Source organism: Bos mutus, chromosome 6, assembly GCF_027580195.1.
Source record: "Bos mutus isolate GX-2022 chromosome 6, NWIPB_WYAK_1.1, whole genome shotgun sequence".
Lineage (NCBI taxonomy): Eukaryota > Metazoa > Chordata > Mammalia > Artiodactyla > Bovidae > Bos > Bos mutus.
In genome coordinates, this window is record NC_091622.1 from 76,672,116 (window position 1) to 76,693,934 (window position 21,819).

General features: G+C 38.9%; 1 protein-coding gene and 1 non-coding gene across 6 annotated transcripts in view; one reads left to right on the forward strand and one right to left on the reverse strand.

The window, feature by feature from the left end:
* Nucleotides 1-564: 564 nt before the first annotated feature.
* Nucleotides 565-21,819, forward strand: part of ADGRL3 (adhesion G protein-coupled receptor L3) — a 956,872-nt gene continuing 935,617 nt past the window's right edge. For all 5 annotated transcript variants that reach the window (XM_070372463.1, XM_070372465.1, XM_070372461.1 and 2 more), the window contains exon 1: nucleotides 565-703. The gene's annotated coding sequence lies outside the window, so the exon portion shown is untranslated. The remainder of the gene's footprint in view (nucleotides 704-21,819) is intronic.
* On the reverse strand, nucleotides 17,993-18,065 carry TRNAC-ACA (transfer RNA cysteine (anticodon ACA)). The gene has a single exon. It is a non-coding gene; the product is annotated as a tRNA-Cys (tRNA).

Below are 21,819 nucleotides of genomic sequence, written 5' to 3' on the forward strand. Positions count from 1 at the left end.
GGAGGAGGGTTTGGCGGAGAAGGATCCACCCCTGGCCCTCGCGGCTCCCCCTACCTTTTCCATCGCTCCCGCTCTCCAGCGGAAAGGGGAGGACGAGGAAGAAGAAGAAAAAGAAAGGGGGTGGGGTGGGAGAACTGGATATAAAGATCGACTGGGGGGATGGTGGCAGATTTTTGGTCTCTTCAGCAGCGTGTTTCCTTAAGCGGTAGCAGCAGCAGGAGGAAAAGCAGCCCCAGCTATGACTGCCGCATGTTAATAGCTGCCGCTGGGGTCCCTCGGCTGCTGCTGGAGCCAGAGCCTGACTCCGAAGTTGTGCAACTGTGGACTGGGAGAGACATTTGAACCCTCCACTCTCTTTGCTCCGTTTTTACTCCCTTGGTGTGTGTGAAGCGAGGAAACGTAAAGGAAGACAAGCATTTGGCTCCCCCCGCCACCCCACCACCCCGTCGCTTTTCTTCATGGCTGTGTAGCAGAAGAAAAGGGGGAAGGAGACTTTTCGTTGTTTCCTTGGCCGGGGTCTCCACCCTCCCGCTGCCTTCTCTGCGCTCTGGTTATAATTCCTGGACGCGTGTGCTGGGGGTGTCTACGCTGGGGCTGCTCGGTATTTTGCCCCGGGCTCCATGGTTCGATTGTGGAAACTGCACCAGGCTGCAGGTTGTTGAGCAACTGATGGGACGAGCTCAGGGACCGGCGGTTACGAAAGGTAATTTATTCTTCTCACTCTTCCTAATAGTGGTGGCCCCGGCCCGGCGCAGGCGTCTGCGTCCGCGGGGCAGGCGACCGAGGGGGCGCAGGATTCACGCACACTCAGCCTCCCACTTGCACACTAGCCCGCACACACACTCATCCAGTCGTGATGTGGGGCGGGAAGGGAATCTCAAGGCTGGTGGACGCTGGGGGTTGGCACGGGTTCGAGGTTTTTCCAGCTACTGGGCGGTTTGGCGGCTGAGAGAAATGAAGGGGAGAGTGGCCGGTGAGCATTCGCAGTCCAGCACTCTGGGGGATAGGAACGGTTTCCACCCTGGGAATTTTCCCTCCTGTCTCACCCCAGTGTCATTCCCCTGGTGGGAGCCCAAAGCAAACCAGGGGGCGCCTTCTCGCTGCCGGCCCGGAACCTGTGCCGCTTGAGGCCGGAGAGGGCTGGAGGACCCACAGGGACCTGGTGAGGAGCTCGGCTCAGGGGTGATGGGGACTGAGGGGACCCTCTCAAGACACCTGCCTGAAGCATCCATGGGGGTCGCGTTTGCCCAGTTCGTGTCCCGGAGTCGCGGAGCCTCACCACCTCCCCATACCCCGCCCGCTGTGTCCCCTTCACGGGCAGTTTGGTTTAGACCTGCTTGCTCTGGCTTTGTTAGGCGGTTTTGGCTGGAGAAAGCGGCTACTTTCGTGGGTGGCCGGGGGCGGCGTGGTGTTGGGAGTGGGCACTGGGCGGGGGGTGGGGGCGGCGGTGTTGCAATAATCAGTCCGGCCGGGGCGCCGGGGCAGGGTGGTCAGAGCATTGGTGGCCGCGGTCGGCTAGGTTACAGGTAGGAACGCAGGCGCCCTGTATTTTTTCACCAGTGAAGGGAAAGCTCCGGGCTGCGGCGGAGCTTCAGTGTCACCGCACCCCGGGCGATGGTCCCGCGTCGGAGCTCAGAGGCTAAGCGTGCCAGGCCCCCTGGCACTATAGGTGGGTGGGTGTGTATGTGTGTGTGTGTATAGGAGGGAACCTCCGCTACCGGGGTTAATCGGCAGCGGGATCGGCGTGTTCAGGTCTACGTGTGCGCGCGTTAGTGCGCTCCGGGCATGGCCCGGAGATATTTGCCGGGATGACAGAGCTGATGCTACTTGAGCTGAGCTTGCTTATCGAAATCGCCTGGGATCCGCTTAACCGGAAAATCTGGTTTGAGGAGGCCGAGGGGGAGGTAGGGGTTCTGAGGAAGCCCTACTGTGTCCCCTGTCCCCTAGTGAGCACCTCTAAGAGATGCGTGCTGCGCGTGAGAATCTCTGGTGCAGCGCGCGATGCACCCCAAATTGGCCCTGGTGAGGACCAAGCGATAGAGTAGTCCTCTTTCGGTCAGGTTGAAATAACCAAATCAAGCCCGTATAACCCTTGATCCTCAGAATTCTCTGGCCACTCTCAGATAGAAATGTGCGCTGCATAATTTATGGCCAGAGATATCACAGCAATTGGGCGAACTCGAGGCGTGTGAGCCACCTCTGGGTGTCTCCTTCCTGTGCCTGTGTGTGATCCTGCCTGCGGTAGTTAGAGCACATTGTAAACAACGGTGTAAGCAGCCCTGCCAGTCTCCTTCGGAGCCCGACCTGGTGATGTCTGTTGTGTTTACTTTCTTGGGTGGATTACTCATTAGGAAGTATAAGCCTTCTTGGACCTCCGATTTTACATCCTTTCAGCCAGCTGCTGGGGAAATGAGGAGATGCACAGACGCTGGCAGGAAGGAAAAATTGCCTTCTGTGTTTTGCTCTGAAGTAAATAGGCAGTCTGCTAATTTAGTGTCATATGGGCTATCAACACTAGTTAAAAGATGTCACTGTAGAATCTACAGAGAAATAGTTCTTCTGTAATTTTTCATTTGGAGAATGTACTTTGTTTCCCTGAGATTAAACAGAATTTAGCTAGATTTCCCTGGTATATTTTTCAATCTGTAATGGTACTAAATGACCTAGAGTTCCAGCATTCAATTTGTCTATATATGGATTATAGATAGAATTGTCAGTTCTTTTATAGAATCACCAAAAGAGATTCCCAGATATTTGTCTAGGAGTTAGAATATTTGTAGTGAAATATCTCACCTTTGTTTCACCCAATCTTTTGTTGTTGTTATTGTTGTTGCCAAGGGTTAAAAATGTACAAAGACAGTTTTAAAAAGTTGGAAAGCTAATTACTTTTCAGTTTCAATAATCAGAGACATGAAATTCTTTGTTGTAGATTAGCCCTGACTGCTTTCATGTTTGTTGTCCATGGTTTTGTTGAAAGAAAGTATAGCACTGTAAATGTAAAAGGGTACTTTGATTCTGGGTACCATCATTTTCATATTTCTTTCAATTTTAAGATACTGGCGTCTTGGAATAGCTTAGATTACCCCTCAGTTCCCTCACCAAAAAAGGAATACTGAATCACTGATGCCTGATTTTGATTGTTATATTTGTATGGGATAGGGCTAGTGGAAAACTTAGGAAATTGTGATTTCATCCATGCGATTCTAGCTTCTTACATTTCTTTCCTTTCTAGAGGGTATGTGTTAAAGCCTTTGCCCTTGCAAGTATTTCTGAAGATTAAAGAGTACTTGTCCTCTTATTTTAGATCTAATCACAGTGATTCCAGGTCCTGTGTTAGAAGATTTGATCAGATCTGTTCTTTGTTTCCTAGCAGCATGTGTTTCCTAGCAGTCATACATTCCACAGGTCCTGATGTCATTAGAACTGTGTCTGTCAGGGTATTGTGCTGTCTTTAGCTGAAGGTGAATGTGTCACAAGTGCCTGAATGCCATTCCCTAGCACTTCTTCATAACTAAGTGTTCAGTAACCTGCTCTGTTGGTGTGCATGGTTGATGAGACTGTTTCCGTAAACTCAGGGTAGGAGGAATGATTACTATGAAGGTTTATGTGAACTATTTAAAAATTTTAGATAGATACATTAGGTTGCTCCAGGCATCCATGGCCTAAAGAGTGATAAGCCAGCATGTGATTTGCTTAATGGATAAATGCTTTTGATGTCTCATTTTAAGTTGCTTGGTGTGATTATCCTTCAGATTGGGAGCCCTCCATGAAAATATGAATGGAAGGTCTTTTAGAAATGAGTTTATTAATGATGATCTTCTTGCATTTTGGAGATTTTAAACATTCCTTTAAAACATTCCTTTGCACAGGGAATAATAGTGAGTATGAGACTTACTGGCTCCAGCTACTGTGCCTGGCATTGTTTCTAGTAATTAGGAAAGACAAATTTTTTATGGACTTGTTTTCCTTTTGATTTCTTGCTGAGCTCTAGTGAAGTTAATCCTAAATAGCAGATTTAAAAAAAAGTTATCAAATCGAAAGAATTGAAGTCAGTCAAATAATATTATGCTAAACTGAAATGTTTTTTCAGATTTCCTTTGGACAACTTTAACTGCTGGATGAAACTCTGTTTGAAAAGAGCTGCCAAGTAGGAGTGATAGTTACTGTTAGAAGTGGGGCATTTTTTGCCCAGAAATCAGCAAGGAAAACTGCTTGTGTACTTAAAAACAAAATAATTTTGAGAAATGCTGTGTAGCTTTAATTTAGCATGGTGTGAATGGCTATAGCATTTGGAATTAGAGGGAGAATATCTTTCCTTAAGTTTTGCAAATGACTATTTTCCCTTTGATTTCTTAGATTTGCAAAGCATTCAAAATATACTCTTGTTCACATAGGGAGGAACCCTAAAGACAGAGGCTGTATTGTAATTTAGCATTTGTTTGCCTTCAAGGACATGTTTGCGCTTTGATCGCTATTGCATTTATGTCTTTTTCGTTTATGCAAATTAATTTCCTACTAGAATATCCTATTTTATAATAAAATATAAACAAAAACTTTAAAATATGAGTAAGGGCTTCCTGACATGCTTCCTTTCTTATCTTTGAGTGTGTGTTATTAGGAATTTGCTGATCAGTGGGAGAAAAACTCAAATTTTTTGTTGATTATGATTTTGATATTGATGTTTATTAGCCAGTGTGAAAGAGTAGTACAGGTGTGCCTGTGAATAGCATTTATGAGCCCAAAGATGTGCACACTGTCCCCCAAATTCTTTTATGTCAGTACCCTGGTCTGAGTCTACGTGGCCCACTGAAATTAACTTTTCTACTGCATAAAGTAACCAGGTGTCATTTTTTTTCTTAGAATTGTTAAGTGTGCCCATGAGCTCACAAATACAAATATATATATAAAAGACTTAGCTGTTCTACTCTGAGTTCATTGAAATTCTCCATCTGTTTTTAGAGAGTGGGTGAAAGGAAGAGTCCTTTCTGTATTTGATAATAACAGATTCTATGTGTGTTAGTCACTCAGTCATGTCTGACTCTTTGCAACCCCACAGACTGTACCCTGTCAGGCTCTGCTGTCCATGGGATTCTCCAGGCAAGAATACTGGAGTGGCTTGCCATACCCTTTTCCAGAGGATCTTCCCGACCCAGGGATTGTCTCCTGCATTTCAGGCAGATTCTTTACCCTTTGAGCTACAGGGAAATCCTAACAGATTCTATAGATCTTAATAATTTATGTCTTACTAATGTCTTGTTGACATTTAAAACAAGAATTTAGTTAAATATTAACGAATTTCTTCAGGAGTGATTACATATACACATTAGAAGTTGTTAGCATTTGGTCCATATTCAAGAACTTAAATGGAATACTGTTGGTGGTAATCATAGTTATTGTGAACATTATCTCTGGGATGGAGATTTGATTCATCCAACTGAATATTTCTTTCTGGTAAACTTCTGTGTCAGTTATTTTGTAGAGCAGACAAACTTCTCTTTTCAAACTTTATTCTGGAGAAATCTGTGGGTTTGTGGGACCCTTTCAGGGGTACTCTAAGAAGAAAACATTTTCACAAAAATGCTAAGATTTTTTTTTTAAACCTTTAAATCTCATACTTTAACAAGTTTATGGTAGAGTTTTCCAGAAGGTATACAATATGTGATGGCATCATTACTTTGATGGCATATGGCATGCTGGTGTATTCTTGTGTTTTAAAATTTTATGAGCTTAACTATTATTATTTAAATATTGATGGTTGTAACCAATATAATCAACAGTTGCTTTAGGTCACCAATTTTAAGTGTGTAAAAGGGTCCTGGAACCGGAGAATTTGAGAACCAGTAAAGTTGACTTTTCAAGATCTGCCTCCTTGTATTCCAAAGTTCACCTCACTGGACCATATAAAGAGTCATCTAGGATGAGAAAACAAATTGTTCAAGTTTTAAAAACACACAAGCCACACGGGTATTTTATTAATTATTTGACATTTTCACTTTTCCCTTCCCAGTGTAGAGAGCTTCTTTCTAGTTTCTTTGGTCCCCAGTTAGTGGAATGGAAACATTAAGGCTATGGGTCTCCAGGGAAAATTTAAAATCTAGGCCCCAATTCTTGATATTCTGCTGTCTGGACAGGCAGAACAGCTTGGTGGTGATGAGAAGGAACTCTGTGATGTGTTTGCCGAGGTTTGATAAATTATTTGATTTTTGCCAAGATATTGGATCTCTCTCTCTATGCCTTAATTTCCTGGTATGTTTTTGTGGGTATAACAATTGTTCCTAATTCATAGGTTTTTCCCATTTTTAAAATTTAATGGGAAAATATATGCAAAGTGTTTGAAGCAGTTATAGGCACAATTGTAACTACTTGCTACTGTCATTATTATTATTTTTTAGGTCTCATGAGGGGCCCAGGAAACTTTAATCAATTCCCCATGTGACTATGTGATTGAAATTTACAATTATGTGTTATCTCATTGCTTTATAGCATACCTTAAAATGCGATTAAATTTGAAAATTTCATATAAAAGATAATCTTGGCTGTATTTTACACTTGCACTTGAGAACTTAAGAGTTACTGGATTTTTTTTTTTTTTTTTCTGTATAGTAAGAATGAATCAAACACCTTTTTAGTCTGGGCCAAGTTTGAAGTTTGGTAGAGGATGAATGCCCAATTAAATTGAGATTTCAAAGACCCTAATTGAATATTTATGTATCTTGGGAATTATTAGGGAGGAAATCACTTTTCTGAAGTGATATCAAGACGATTCACTACACTCTTAGTCTGTTAATCACTATCTAAACAGGCCATTTTCAGTGAAAAACATCCTTGGGGTAATTATACACTGCAGTTCTGTTTGTGAGTGGTCATATGCTTGACGAGTAACAGAAACCCCACACAGAGATTACTTTTAATAGATGCTAAAGTTTAAAGATGACCTGTAATACTTCCGAATGGCACTTTGACATCTATTGGAAAACTTTCTCTCTCTCTCTCTTTAGTCACTAAGTTGTGTCCGACTCTTGAGACCCCATGGACTGTAGCCTGCCAGGCTCCTCTGTCCATGGGATTCTCCAGGCAAGAATGCTGGAGTGGGTTCCCATTTCCTTCTCCAGGGGATCTTCTTGACCCAGGAATTGAACCTAGTCTCCTGCATTGCAGGCAGATACTTTACCAACTGAGCTATGAGGGAAGCCCTAACCTTATAGAGATATTTATAAATTCCATACATATATTTGAACATATTTCATGGCTAGTTTTGGAGAAGGAAATGGCAACACAGTCCAGTACTCTTGCCTGGAAAATCCCATGGACAGAAAAGCCTGGTAAGCTATAGTCCAAGGGATTGCTAAGAGTCAGACACGACTGAGGGACTTCACTTTCACTTTTCACTTTCATGCATTGGAGAAGGAAATGGCAACCCATTCCAGTATTCTTGCCTGGAGAATCCCAGGGACAGAGGAGTCTGGTGTGCTGCCTTCTCTGGGGTTGCACGGAGTCGGACATGACTGAAGCAACTTAGCAGCAGCAGCAGCATGGTTAGTTTAATTTCTGACTTAGGGTGACCACTATGAAATGAGTGCTGTAGCACTGATCTCCAGCTCTTTGGCAAAACCTGACTTTTTCTGCAGAAACTATACTATACTCCTTAGATGGGCATACCTGGACAGTGTTCCTGATTATGAACTGCTTAGAAATGGTCTTTGGAAAGAGAGACACTTGAATACAGTCTCAGATCTGCAACTTTATAGCTATATCATCTCTCTTTGTGAAGTAAAGGTAATAAAATCTGCATTGCTGGTTTGGGGTGAGAAATAGGAAATGAGCAGAAAAGGACCTGATAGAGTGAGCATTTAATAAATGGTACCTATTATTATTAGAGTGATATTAGAAATGTCCTCCGCTACTGATATTAAGAAAACTTAGCTAAATCAAATATCATTTTTTTTATGGAAGAGTTCTTGATGATCTATGAAAATCAATAGCATTTTCTTAAGAAATTGAGAAAGGTTTCACATGTATTTTTGTCTTTTCCGTTATCTTTCCCTCTCTCTTGTTTTAATCTTTTAGTAAGTACCTATTTCTGAGCTCTTCCTTGTAATGTTAAAATGTTGTATGTACTTTGCTACTAATTCTGCCCCCCTCCATCATAATCCTGACAGGAAAATATTTTTGACAGCCACAAAGTGCTGTGTCTGAAGATTGACTTTAAATCAGGTATAAAATGAAAGTAGCAATTTAACTTAAGACATTTTAAATTAAACTCCTGATCATCTTTTCACATGGCGTCAGCAGCTCTTTAAGCTTTAACTGCATCAGAATATTCTACATGTTGTAACCAAATCATCATAAACTTCCAAGATTTAAGGATTTCTCACATTTTTGAAGGATTTATAATCTTAAAGTTTAGTCCTCATAAGACTGCTATAAATGCAGATGAACCCTTAAAATTCAGATCCCCAAATTGTTTTAAAGACTAGAAGTATAGAAGGGGTCATAAATAAGTCCATGTTTTAGAATGAACATGTGTATTTCAGTGACAGTTGCCATTAAGAGAAGCTATTAAAATGTGTGACTCATATCTAATCATTCAAAATGTATGTTAAAATGAAAAGAGTACAACATGGTTGGTGGTAAAAATGAATGAAATAATAAACTGCACGTTGAACGGCTGACTTGCTAAATTGTACCAGACTTAAGTGTCTTAAAGTATGACTCAAGAAAACGAAAGCCAAGTAGAAACGACTCCCCCTTTTGTTTGATCAGCTTGTGTTGGTGTTTATGCATCCCGCAGAGGCAAAGTGTGTTACTATTCAAGACAGCCCCAGTGGCTCCACAGTAGCCTGAGCCTGTGAGAATAGGGGAGAGACTTAAGCCCAGTTTTTGATGTTCTGCATGGGTGGGTAACCTGAATACTAAAGTGCATTCCATTGACAGCTGACCCTCTAAGAGGGTTTTCAACAGTCTCTTGTTTTGTTTTGGTCCCCCCTCCCCATTTTCCTTTCCTCAGAGTTCTTCCAAATACTTTTGGATAAGAGGAAATGGTCCTGACGGATGATTCTTTTTTTTGTATGAGATTTTATTTCTGGCCAGAACGGAAGGGCTCAACTGGTTAACATTTCTGTCTCTTGTTTTTTTTTTTTTTTTTTCATATTTTCAGTGTTGATTTGTCAGTGGCTGATGGTTGTTGTTTGAACCTTAACTCAGAATACTGATCATGACTTCAAGGAGTAGACAAAGAGTCTATTGAGAAATAGGTTTGTATTAGCATGAGGCATGTGTATATCTATAGACTTCTTTCTGCTGGCTTTAGTTGTTCAGTTGAATTTGTTGAGTTTTAATCATAATATTAACAGTAGTTGACTTTGGAAGAAGAACTTAGGAAATCCATTTTCTTTTAAAATAACATACCATCATGATTTGAATTTTAGGCATATTCAATTAAATTTCACTTTAGTTTTCAATAAATTTTATGTGTGACAGTTAAATATTATTTTGCAGTCATTCCAAATGAAGCATAGTTTATAACATCTCAGTTGATGCTATATGATATATCATATGATAATATCTTTGTTATTATGATTACATATGATAACCATCATATGATATATCATATGATAACATCACCATATGATAACATCTCAGTTGTCAAATGGACTTAAATTTAGCTTAAATGATTTAGCAGAATGGGTGTGCTCATTCTTTTTCTTTTAATTGCAGACACCTCCCACTAGCTTTAGGCCATAAATGATTAGGGGGAGGTTTTTGTGTTTCTCACCTGAAAAATCTTGGGGAAGGATGGAGGTTTACCTAGGCATCATAAAAAATTAGCACCTTGACTACCACTAGGATTCCGTTCCAGTTTCATGATCCTGAGCAGACTGTCTCTTCCTTCTCTCTGGCTTCACTCTGGATTCTTAACCTTTCACCACAGTCTTAATTAGGTATTCAGCTTTAGATCAATCTATTATCACCAGCTTATGGAGTCAGTAAGAACACTGCAGTTCCTCTGTCGATGGACTAATATCTAGAAGAAAGAAAGGCTCAATTAAGAGAGGGATATTGTCGACAGAAAAAGGTAGAGGGACTGATGAAACCTGAATGTCCACTGCAGTGATCCTTTGTTAACTCATATCAGGCATTAGGAGAATTGGTTAGAAAAGCCATTTAAAAGGGATGTATTCTTTTCTTTTCAGTAGCCAAAGTGATCATTGGAAAACGGTCTCCTTTTACTTGACTCAGAAAACACAACAAAAGCATGCTGATCAAAGGAATTCAAATTTTCAGATTCAAGAACATCTGTGAAACTGTCTAATTTGTCCAGGTTGTCCATGTCTGAAAAGCCATTAAATATCTGCAGATATTATTTACATAAACAGTGTGTGCCATTCCATCATTTGATGGCAGAGTTGCCTTCCCACAATGCTGAACAGGGGACACTGGAGACAGATTCCTTGGTACACAGAGTGCTAACTTTTTGCTACTCTTCCCCACAGTGCTGATCTTACTGGTTAGATCGTTTAGGCATTGAGTCCTAAAATCCAGGTGAAAAATCCCCTAACGTGCCACTGGGCATGGAACTCATGGTTAGGTTAATTTATGTATAAGCTCCATTAGCCATATTTAGATGGTCCTTAATGAAAAGGAATAAATTGTTCCTAAACCAGAAATGAAAGTTTCACAGAATAAAAAGTTATCCCAGAAGAAATCAAAGAAACAAAAATTTATGTCATGGGATTAAATACAGCATAAAATAAATGCAAGTAGAAGTAAAAGGAGAAAAAAGTGGATTTACAGATATAAATCCATCCATCTGTTTGAAACATCCAATTATTTTACACTTGCTAATGTACTCATTATGTCTTGCTACTGATGGGAATATATTTTTATTCAAATTAACCTTATGTTTAGAGGCAGATGTAGGATATTTCAAATAATTGAGTATAGATAGCTTTATTAGCTAAGCATCCAATGAAAATGTATCTTCAATGTATCCATTAATAATGTTATTGAAATGATAGACATCTAATTTGGATCCATGATCACAAAAACTAGAGCCTAGGTAGTGTTTAATCCTGACACTTGACCAGCTGAAGTTAAATGGTGCTTTAGAGCTATTATTTGTGTAAGATGGGAAACCTTAAATTTACTGTGTTTTATGTTTTTTGTATTCAAACAGAAAGTTATTGTTGACTTTTCTTTTAATATGACCAACTTGATATAAATAGTAACATAGGAAAATTTGGGAGAGTTTTTAAAGGTTGATAGAAGCCTTAGTTAGAAGAACTCCTGTGTACTTTCCTTATTGTTGTGTATCTTTGAAGAAGAAAGAGTCCTAAAAATTAGTAGGCTGTCAGCATTTTATTTTTGTGATCTGACGCTATTAAGCAAACTTTGGGAGTATTTCTTTTTGTGGTGCATTTGATTAAAGGTGTGATCTTATCTTGGTGAAATAGCCTGCTGGGCTGCAGACAGTAGTATTCAGAAACGAAATTTGCTTAGAGCCTCTGAGCAGACGTTTATTCATTGAGACCCTTACTGAATAATGGATGATAGTGAAATTGCAGGAGTGTGTATGTGTGTTTTCTTGCCTGAATATAAGGGTTGAGATAGAGCAACAACAAAAACGTAATGGTGTATGAAAGGTAGAATAGGTTTATAAATGAGAAATTAACCTACATTATTGCAAATGAATGGACTCTCTGTGTGGAGGACTCAGAGTATCATATCAGGATGGTGTGCTAGTCCATTTGCTTTGTTTCAGTATTCTTGCTGAGTTCCTTCCTTTTCTGCTATTCCTCATAGCTTGGTAGATGTTATTCTGGGATTTGTGCAACAATCTCAGTGTATATCCTTTATGTATGCTCTTTTGATTCTACTTGGGTGCCAGTGATAGCTGAATTTTGATTTCTATTCATTCTTCCTAGTGCAACTTATTCTACATTCTTAGTGATCACACTTAAAAATTTTTTTTTTCCTATGGCACATGCTCCTAATGAATACTTGTGAAATATAGTGATACATAAAGTCAAAACAGAAATCAACCAGTATATCATAATATAATACTACATTGCAGTGTTCACAGAGGTTATGTCACACATTTTTAGGCTGATTATCCATGTATTTATCTATGTATTATCTGCATTTTATGTGTGTTTGTGTCTTTGTTTTAGAAGAATTGAGGCTAAAATATATATAGTTTGTATAATTCTCTTCAGGTTCCCAATGGCATTAATTTTTTACAGCATCATTTTTAATGTTGTAAAATATTTATTTTGTAATGTGGATATACTCTGATTTATTTAAACATTTCCTGAGAAATTCCCTGGCAGTCCAGGGGTTAGGACACTGTACTTCCACTGCAGGGGGTGTGGGTTTAATCCCTGGTCAGGGAACTGAGATCCCACATGCCACACGGTGTGGCTGAAAATAAATAAATAAATTTAAAAAAATAAAAAAATTTGGACATTTCCTTATTCATGTGAGTTGTATTTTGTGATGATAAATAATATGAAGCTTGGCCTATTCTCTGATCATTTTTGTGGTGGAGATTCCTTGAAGTACAGTTATTAAGACAGAGTAAATAATGACTGTTTGACTTTTACCACTTGGTTATAGTAATCCATATGCATCATTGTCTAACTGATTTTCATGGGAAATTTTGAAGAATTATCAACTGTCGATTGTGTAGAATTAGTAGTTATTAACTTTTCATTATTTATAAAGTTAGTAACAGTTGTAATAACAAAGTTGTTTGATAATTCTAAAGAATTACTAACTCTCATATTAATGCATAAAAGCAGAGGTCAGTAAACTGCTCAGTAATAAAACAATTAAATATACTGGCTATTAATATTTAAATAAGAAAGGTAATGGCAAAGAATGCGCAACCACACAATTGCACTCATCTCACACACTAGTAAAGTAATGCTAAACATTCTCCAAGCCAGGCTTCAGCAATATGTGAACCGTGAAAATTCAGATGTTCAAGCTGGTTTTAGAAAAGGCAGAAGAACCAGAGATCAAATTGCCAACATCTGCTGGATCATCGAAAAAGCAAGAGAGTTCCAGAAAAACATCTATTTCTGCTTTATTGACTATGCCAAAGCCTTTGACTGTGTGGATCACAATAAACTGTGGAAAATTCTGAAAGAGATGGGAATACCAAACCACTTGACCTGCCTCTTGAGAAACCTGTATACAGGTCAGGAAGCAACAGTTAGAACTGGACATGGAACAGACTGGTTCCAAATAGGAGAAGGAGTACGTCCAGGCTGTATATTGTCACCCTGCTTATTTAACTTATATGCAGAGTACATCATGAGAAACACTGGGCTGGAAGAAGCACAAGCTGGAATTGAGATTGCTGGGAGAAATATAACCTCAGATATGCAGATGACACCACCCTTACGGCAGAAAGTGAAGAGGAACTAAAAAACCTCTTGATGAAAGTGAAAGAGGAGAGTGAAAAAGTTGACTTAAAGCTCAACATTTAGAAAACTAAGATCATGGCATCTGGTCCCATCACTTCATGGGAAATAGATGGTTAGACAGTGGAAACAGTGGAAACAGTGTCAGACTTTATTTTTTTGGGCTCCAAAATCACTGCAGATGGTGATTGCAGCCATGAAATTAAAAGACGCTTACTCCTTGGAAGGAAAGTTATGACCAACCTAGACAGCATATTCAAAAGCAGAGACATTACTTTGCCAACAAAGTTCCATCTAGTCAAGGCTATGGTTTTTCCAGTAGTCATGTATGGATGTGAGAGTTGGACTATAAAGAAAGCTGAGTGCCAAAGAATTGATGCTTTTGAACTGTGGTGTTGGAGAAGACTCTTCAGAGTCCCTTGGACAGCAAGGAGATCCAACTAGTCCATTCTAAAGGAGATGAGTCCTGGGTGTTCATTGGAGGGACTGATGTTGAAGCTGAAACTCCAGTACTTTGGCCACCTGATGCGAAGAGCTGACTCATTGGACAGGACCCTGATGCTGGGAAAGATATAGGGCAGGAGGAGAAGGGTTCGACAGAGGATGAGATGGCTGGATGGCATCACTGACACAATGGACATGGGTTTGGGTGGACTCCCGGAGTTGGTAATGGACAGGGATGCCTGGTGTGCTGCTGTTCATCGTGTTGCAGAGTCGGACACGACTGAATGACTGAACTGAACTGATCCTTAATGTCTTTGATTTTAACTTAATATTAAGGTAAAACCGGGCAATGAAACTAATTTATGAAGAATTAAGAAATCCACCATCCAGTTTATGTCCCCATAAAATTTCTTAGTTTTGTTCTCTGCTCTGAATTGACTTAATCTCTCAAGTTCATCTGTAAACATCAATTTTTAACAAAGCTCTTCTTTTCCAAACCTCTCATGGAGCAAGAAAATTGGTGGACTAGATTTGGGCTATTGTAAATTTTAAGAATGAAAAGCAGGGATAAACTGTCAATAAACACATTTATAGTAATTGAAGATTGCCTATAAAAGGGGAATGAGATCAGTAAAGAAAGTAACTGACTGAATAGTATGGCTCATAATTAGTAAATGTCAGCTCAGTTTTTGCTAGGTTTAAGTTTAGTTAGAGATCTGTCCATTGGATAAAAAATGACTACAAAATATTAATGTGTTCAGTAGCACTGAAGTGAAATATAAGAGGAAAACAGTAGGTTTGTAATGCAAATTTTTATCATTTTAACAATAATGCCAATACCTACTGAGTTTAATTTCATTATTTCATTCTTTGTTCAGAGGGACCAGTTGTTCTATTTTTAACCATATCTTTTTGATTTCTGTGTCTGTCATAAAGACATTTATTTAGGATATACATCCTAGCAGTCAAGTTGGAGACCAGTTCTTACTTCACTTTCTATATTTTCTTTAAAAATACGTACCAGAACATAGTTATGGGACCGAGTTTAATGCTGGATTAATAATGAATGTATACCTGCATGAGAGTGCTTTATGGACCTAGAAGAAATAATTGAACATGAAAGCAGTTTTTGAAGTTACTGTTGCAGGATAAATTCAAGTGCCATTCAAAATTGCTTTGCACCTGCAAGTAGAATAATCAAGGCATAGAAGGAATCCTAAATGACACAGTCTTGCACACTTTGGTTCCTTGAAAAAAATTAAAATGTTGCTTAGCAATTCCCCGTTTACTAATCAATGGCTATAACGTTTCAGTTATGCAAAATAAGTAAGTTCTAGAGCTCTGCTGAATAACATTATGTCTGTAGTTAATAATATTATATTGTCTGCTTAAACATGTTGTTAAGAGGGTAAATCTCAAAGGTTCTTACCATAGTAAATCTTTTTAAAAAGTGACATGTCTGATGACTATGAGCACATAGCCCGAGGCCTCCTAGAACCTAAAGACTGAAAATGTTAACTCCGGTGACACCACCTTGTTACCTGTGTCAGAGAATTGTATCCATTCTGATCACATACCCTGTGACTCCCACTGCCCCTGCCTTTACCTGGCTTTTAAAGTTGCTTTGTTAAAACCCTTTAGGAGCTTGAGGCTTTTTAGGGCATGAGCCACTTCATTTCCTTGCATGGCCCTGCAATAAACCTTTCTCTCAAAAAAAAAAAAAAAAAAAAGTTACTTGTTAGGAATTGAACTGACTTGCCCAAAGTACCATGACTGGTTTATAGCATATGCTGCCTTTTGTTAAGTGTATGCATTGATGTATTTAGTGTATACTTAGATGTATACTTAGTGTTTCCTTTTCACTTGTTTTTTTCTCACATGGATGAATTTACTTACATAAAATTATTATAAATTATTGTAAGGTTTAAGTATTAACTTGCATTTAGTTCTATATTAATGCTCTTTACCCAAAGTAATAAATACACATGTGGAGAAATACAAAATACAAGAACATATAATGTATATTAATGAGAAGCAAAGTGGTAGAATAGCAGAAGCTTGAGAGTCAGAAGTGCATGATTTCCAACCTGCTGTCTGTTGTGACTCTGAAAACATGACTCAGCCTCTCCATGGCTTCGTGTAAAATGGGGATAAAAATAATGCTTACCTTTCCAAGTTATTTTGAGGATTAAATGAGATGATAAACATAAAACATATACCACACTGATAGCTTGTATAACTTGTGTTAGTTTTTCATAGATTTTTAAAGCGGATATCTTCTTTTAAGTAGGACTCTAAATCATTCTGCTTTTTCTGCAGTTCTCAAAAGACCAGCTTTATGAAGTCATTAATTTTGTCATTCACTATGTATTTGTTAGCACCAGATGTCTGCATGATGTTGGGGATGTGGAGCATAATATGGCAAAAAGAGCCTCTGACTTTAGTACTTGCACAGACATAGAAATAAAGAGGTATTAAGCAATGTATCTATCATGGATTGTTAAAATTCTGGTAAGTGCTACAAAGGTCAGGTTCAGGATACTATGAGATAGCAGCAGGATCAGACCTTGTCTGAGTTGACGGGGTGAGTGAGTCTGCAAAGACTTCCCAGAGCAAGGGACATTTGAACTGAGATATGAAGGTTGAGTAGGCAGCCCTAGAGAACGTGCTGGTTCACTGCTTCCTTCACATTCTGTCATCAGAAGAGCTCATCACAGACCCAAGCATGTTCAAGTGGAGGAGGTTAATAGAGGTGAGTAAAGGGAAGAAAATCGAGCATAGTTACCTTGATTTGACAGTAGAGACAACACATTACAACACATCTGAATTTTTCATTTTACCTGAGTTAACACAGAGAATGGTTTAATATCAGTTGTCTGGCTATGATGCTAAATTTCAGAATGTCATAAACTGTCTAATGACCATAAAGTATGATCAGGCACTGTAGATTTGAGATGAGGAGAGTACTTAAACTATGTATGGATACTGAAACCACAATTTCCTAGTTTAGCTTTAGGCATGTGTATCTGTGTGTGTGTGACCGGGAGAGAGTTTTACTCCAGAAGGTTGGTTTCTGTTCATTTTTATCCTAACTTCTCCCCCTGCCCATTGTCTTAGTAAGTGTGTGGTGTCTTTGGTTCTGAAACTTTAGAAATGGAGGAACTAGTTTTAGGAATACCAGTTCGATAGTTTGGCAGTGGTTACAACTCTTTACTTGTCAAAGAAAAGTAGTAATACATCAATATGGAAAATGATTGTTAAGAGAGATATAGTATAATCATTTAGTAAAGACAGATTTTCTCTAGCATCTCTCCACTGTGAGGATTAAGCTTGTTATTTATTTTTTGAAAGCTTTCCATAGTATATGATGATAAAACTGGTTTTACTGTTATTTAGAACAAATCATTGAATGTTAATAAAGTAACAATGAAGTAAGTTCTACAAAAAAATGATATTAAAGTCTATGAATGAAAAATAAGTGTGGTTTAAGAAAATTATCTTAGAATAAAAAAATTAATATAGGACAAATGCTATAATAGGAAGATAGTAACTTTGGAATCATTAATCTTTTGCATCCGTTTATCAACATTTTTCTGTGTACTTCCTGTATGATAAAATTAAACAGAATAGTGATAGAGATTAGAAAAAAGTAAATAGAATAATTGCCCCAAGAATCTCAGGCACTCCAGGTAAATGTTTTTCTCACCTTACCAAGCCCTGGAGGATTTGTAAGAACTGGCTAAGCAGACAATCTTCCTGCAGAGGGGATCCTCCAGTCTCAAGGCCTAGAGTGAGACTGGAGCTCAGCTCCTGTGAAGAACTCAGGGAAGGTTCTTGTAGCTGGAACATCAGGATTGAGAGAGGCATGAGATATAGCTAAGGGAGTAAGTACGAGTCCAGAGTTTATAGGTTTCTTTTTCTTTTTTTAAGTATTTTGGATTTTATCCCAGGAGCAGTGGGAAAATCATGAAAGGTTTGAAGTGAAGTGAAGTTACATGAAGTTACTCCGTTGTGTCCAACTCTTTGCGACCCCATGGACTGTAGCCTACCAGGCTCCTCGGTCCATGGGATTTTCCAGGCAAGCGTACTGGAGTGGGTTGCCATTTCCTTCTCCAGGGGATCTTCCTGACCTGGGAATCGAACCCAGGTCTCCCGCATTGTAGGCAGACGCTTTACCATCTGAGCTACCAGGGAGGCCCTAAAGGTTTGAAGCAGAGTAATAACAAGATCAGATTTTCATTTTACAAAGATCATGTTGGCTCTTCTGTGTAGATGTCATTGGGGGAGGCTTAGTGAGGGGATGTGAAGAGACCAGTTAGATGAGAGTCTAAGCTTCTGCCTCACCCCTTCTCAGTTGGGAAGTGTAGTCCAGAGCTTTATGTATAAGAAGGGAGTTTGTATTATATGATATCCCTTTCAACTCTAATATGCTGTGCTGTGCTTAGTCACTCAGTTGTGCCCAACGCTTTGTGACCTCATAGACTGTAGCCCACCAGGCTCCTCTATCCATGGGGATTCTCCAGGAAAGAATACTGGAGTGGGTAGCCTTTTCCTTCTCCAGGGGATCTTACAAACCCAGGGACTGAACCTGGGTTTCCTGCATTGCAGGAACATTCTTTACCTTCTGAGCTACTAGGGAGCCCAAAGTCATTCAAAGGAATTCCTGTTTTAATGACACCTGAAAAGACAGTACTATAGGTTTATTGCAACACTACAGTGGTGTGATAGTCTGAGTGACAAATGCAAAAATGTTGACAGGATATTATTTAAGAACTTCTAAGACATTTTGCCCCTTATACACTTCATTAACAATTTAAATACTATATTTTCCCCTTGTATTCTGTTTTCTAATTTCCCGTAACACTTTTTAAATATCTCTTTTATATTTATAAATTTTATATTTATCTCCCAGCCTTCAGAATGGGAGAAAATAATAGCAAATGAAGCAACTGACAAACAACTAATCTCAAAAATATACAAGCAACTCCTACAGCTCAACTCCAGAAAAATAAACGACCCAATCAAAAAATGGGCCAAAGAACTAAATAGACATTTCTCCAAAGAAGACATTCAGATGGCTAACAAACACATGAAAAGATGCTCAACATCACTCATTATCAGAGAAATGCAAATCAAAACCACTATGAGGTACCATTTCACACCAGTCAGAATGGCTGCAATCCAAAAGTCTACAAATAATAAATGCTGGAGAGGGTGTGGAGAAAAGGGAACCCTCTTACACTGTTGGTGGGAATGCAAACTAGTACAGCCACTATGGAGAACAGTGTGGAGATTCCTTAAAAACTGGAAATAGAACTGCCTTATGATCCAGCAACCCCACTGCTGGGCATACACACTGAGGAAACCAGAAGGAAAGAGACACGTGTACCCCAATGTTCATCGCAGCACTGTTTATAATAGCCAAGACATGGAAGCAACCTAGATGTCCATCAGCAGATGAATGGATAAGAAAGCTGTGGTACATATACACAATGGAGTATTACTCAGCCATTAAAAAGAATACATTTGAATCAGTTCTAATGAGGTGGATGAAACTGGAGCCTATTATACAGAGTGAAGTAAGCCAGAAGGAAAAACAGAAATACAGTATACTAACGCATATATATGGAATTTAGAAAGATGGTAACAATAACCCTGTGTACGAGACAGCAAAAGAGACACTGATGTATAGAACAGTCTTATGGACTTTGTGGGGAGGGAGAGGGTGGGAAGATTTGGGAGAATGGCAATGAAACATGTAAAATATCATGTAGGAAACGAGTTGCCAGTCCAGGTTCGATGCACGATGCTGGATGCTTGGGGCTGGTGCACTGGGACGGCCCAGAGGGATGGTATGGGGGGAGGAGGAGGAGGAGGGTTCGGGATGGGGAACACATGTATGCCTGTGGCGGATTCATTTTGATATTTGGCAAAACTAATACAATTATGTAAAGTTTAAAAATAAAATAAAATTAGGAAAAAAAATCTCTTTTATAGAATTTATAACACTCTGCCATGGTAAGTCACTTCAGTCTTTTCCAACTCTGTGCGACCCCATAGATGGCAGCCCACCAGGCTCCCCCGTCCCTGGGATTCTCCAGGCAAGAACACTGGAGTGGGTTGCCATTTCCTTCTCCAGTGCGTGAAAGTGAAAAGTGAAAGTGAAGTCGCTCAGTCCTATTCGACTCTTCGTGACCCCCTGGACTGCAGCATACCAGGCTCCTCCATCCGTGGTATTTTCCAGGCAAGAGTACTGGAGTGGGTTGCCATTGCTTTCTCCAGTGTCGTTTGATTATTTGTCTTCTTGTCTTATACTTGTATGGAAATATAATTTCATTTATAGTTGGGACTGCTTTTAGTCTTTTGATAACCTAGAGTAGGTGACTATGTAAATAGAGTTTATGTTTTATATTGATAGGTTATTTTTTTTTAAGGATGGAGTTATAGTTGCTAGGTAAGCATCATGCATGAAATATATCTTGGGTGATTTAAAAAATTAATAGTATAACCTCTAATAACTTGACTGTGTCCATGAGACTTACTGTTTTAGAACATAGACTTTAGAGTCAGATGAACTTAAGTCTAAACTTTAGAGCTGCATACCAAGTAAGAGCTGTGTGATTTTGGGTCATTTTTTGAGTCTCAGTTTACTCTCTGTATCAATGGTTTAATGATATCTATTTCACAGTGATATTATGATAATTAGATTAGTTTCTGTTATATAATACAAGGTTTATATATTGCATATGAGAGTCAGATGGGAAAAATAGATACTGTCACGCTTGCATGTAGCAAGGAGTGAAACATGGTGGTTCAAGCCATCTCTTTTTATCCTTTAATCCCAAAATTTTTGCAAGATTGACATCACTTTACATCTTGTCTTCAATCTTCATGGCCTTCCATTTGGGATTATTTTGTCGTGTTCCTTCATATATACCATACTATTTTTTTTTTAATCTCTGACTTACTATGAAAGGAATGATTATCTAGTAGTTTATGAGATACAAATGAAAGCCTAAAAAAAAGAAACATTTTAAAATTTGAAGAAAGTTGCTTATTTTAAAAAGGGACAACTTAAGAAAATAGCATTACTCTCATAAAGAATTAACTCTTAGGAAGAATAGGGTATGAACTCAGTGTTGAATGGAATACAGTTTTATAAAAACCTGAAGCAATGGGGAATTATAATTAGGTAATAGTTACCAAAATTATTGGCGGTTTTGAAAAAAAATTGTACAGTTGGTATGCATAATAAGAGCAGTACAGTTTTCAAAAATATTTTGTAGCCAAGTATTCTGAGAACAATTGCAGATGTGTAAGAACTAGGGCTTGGTACCCTTTGTACTTAGCTTGTGAGAACTTGTTCTTCAGAGGTAGCCTTGTAGTATGTCAGTACTTGTATCCTCATGAAGAACTGCTCTTTCAATTTAAAGTGAAGTCGCTCATTGGAGCCCAACTCTTTGCAACCCCATGGACAATAGTGTGCACCAAGCTCCTCAGTCCATGGGATTTCCTAGGCAAGAGTCCTGGAGTGGGTTGCTATTTCCTTCTCCAGGGAATCTTCCTAAACCAGGGATTGAACCCAGGTCTTCTGCAATGTAGACAGACGCTTTACCATCTGAGCCACCAGGGAAGTCCATTTCAATTTAAGATATTCTCTATTCTCTAATTGTACTGGGTAGAAGAGTTGCAATTTTAAAACTCTCTTGACAACTAAAAGGACTTTTTGAATGCAAGTAAAAACCCTAAGTTCTTCTTCTGGGTAATTGAATATCTAATATTATTTATAATCCTGCCTGCTCTAAACATGAATTAGTAATTTTTCCATAAGTTTTTGAGTCTTTCATTGGAATTAATATTTTATTCTGTAATTGTTTTATTGTTTTTTCTGAATGTTGTATTAAAAAGAACTGTTAAACACAGAATGACATAGTTAAGTATATCAAAA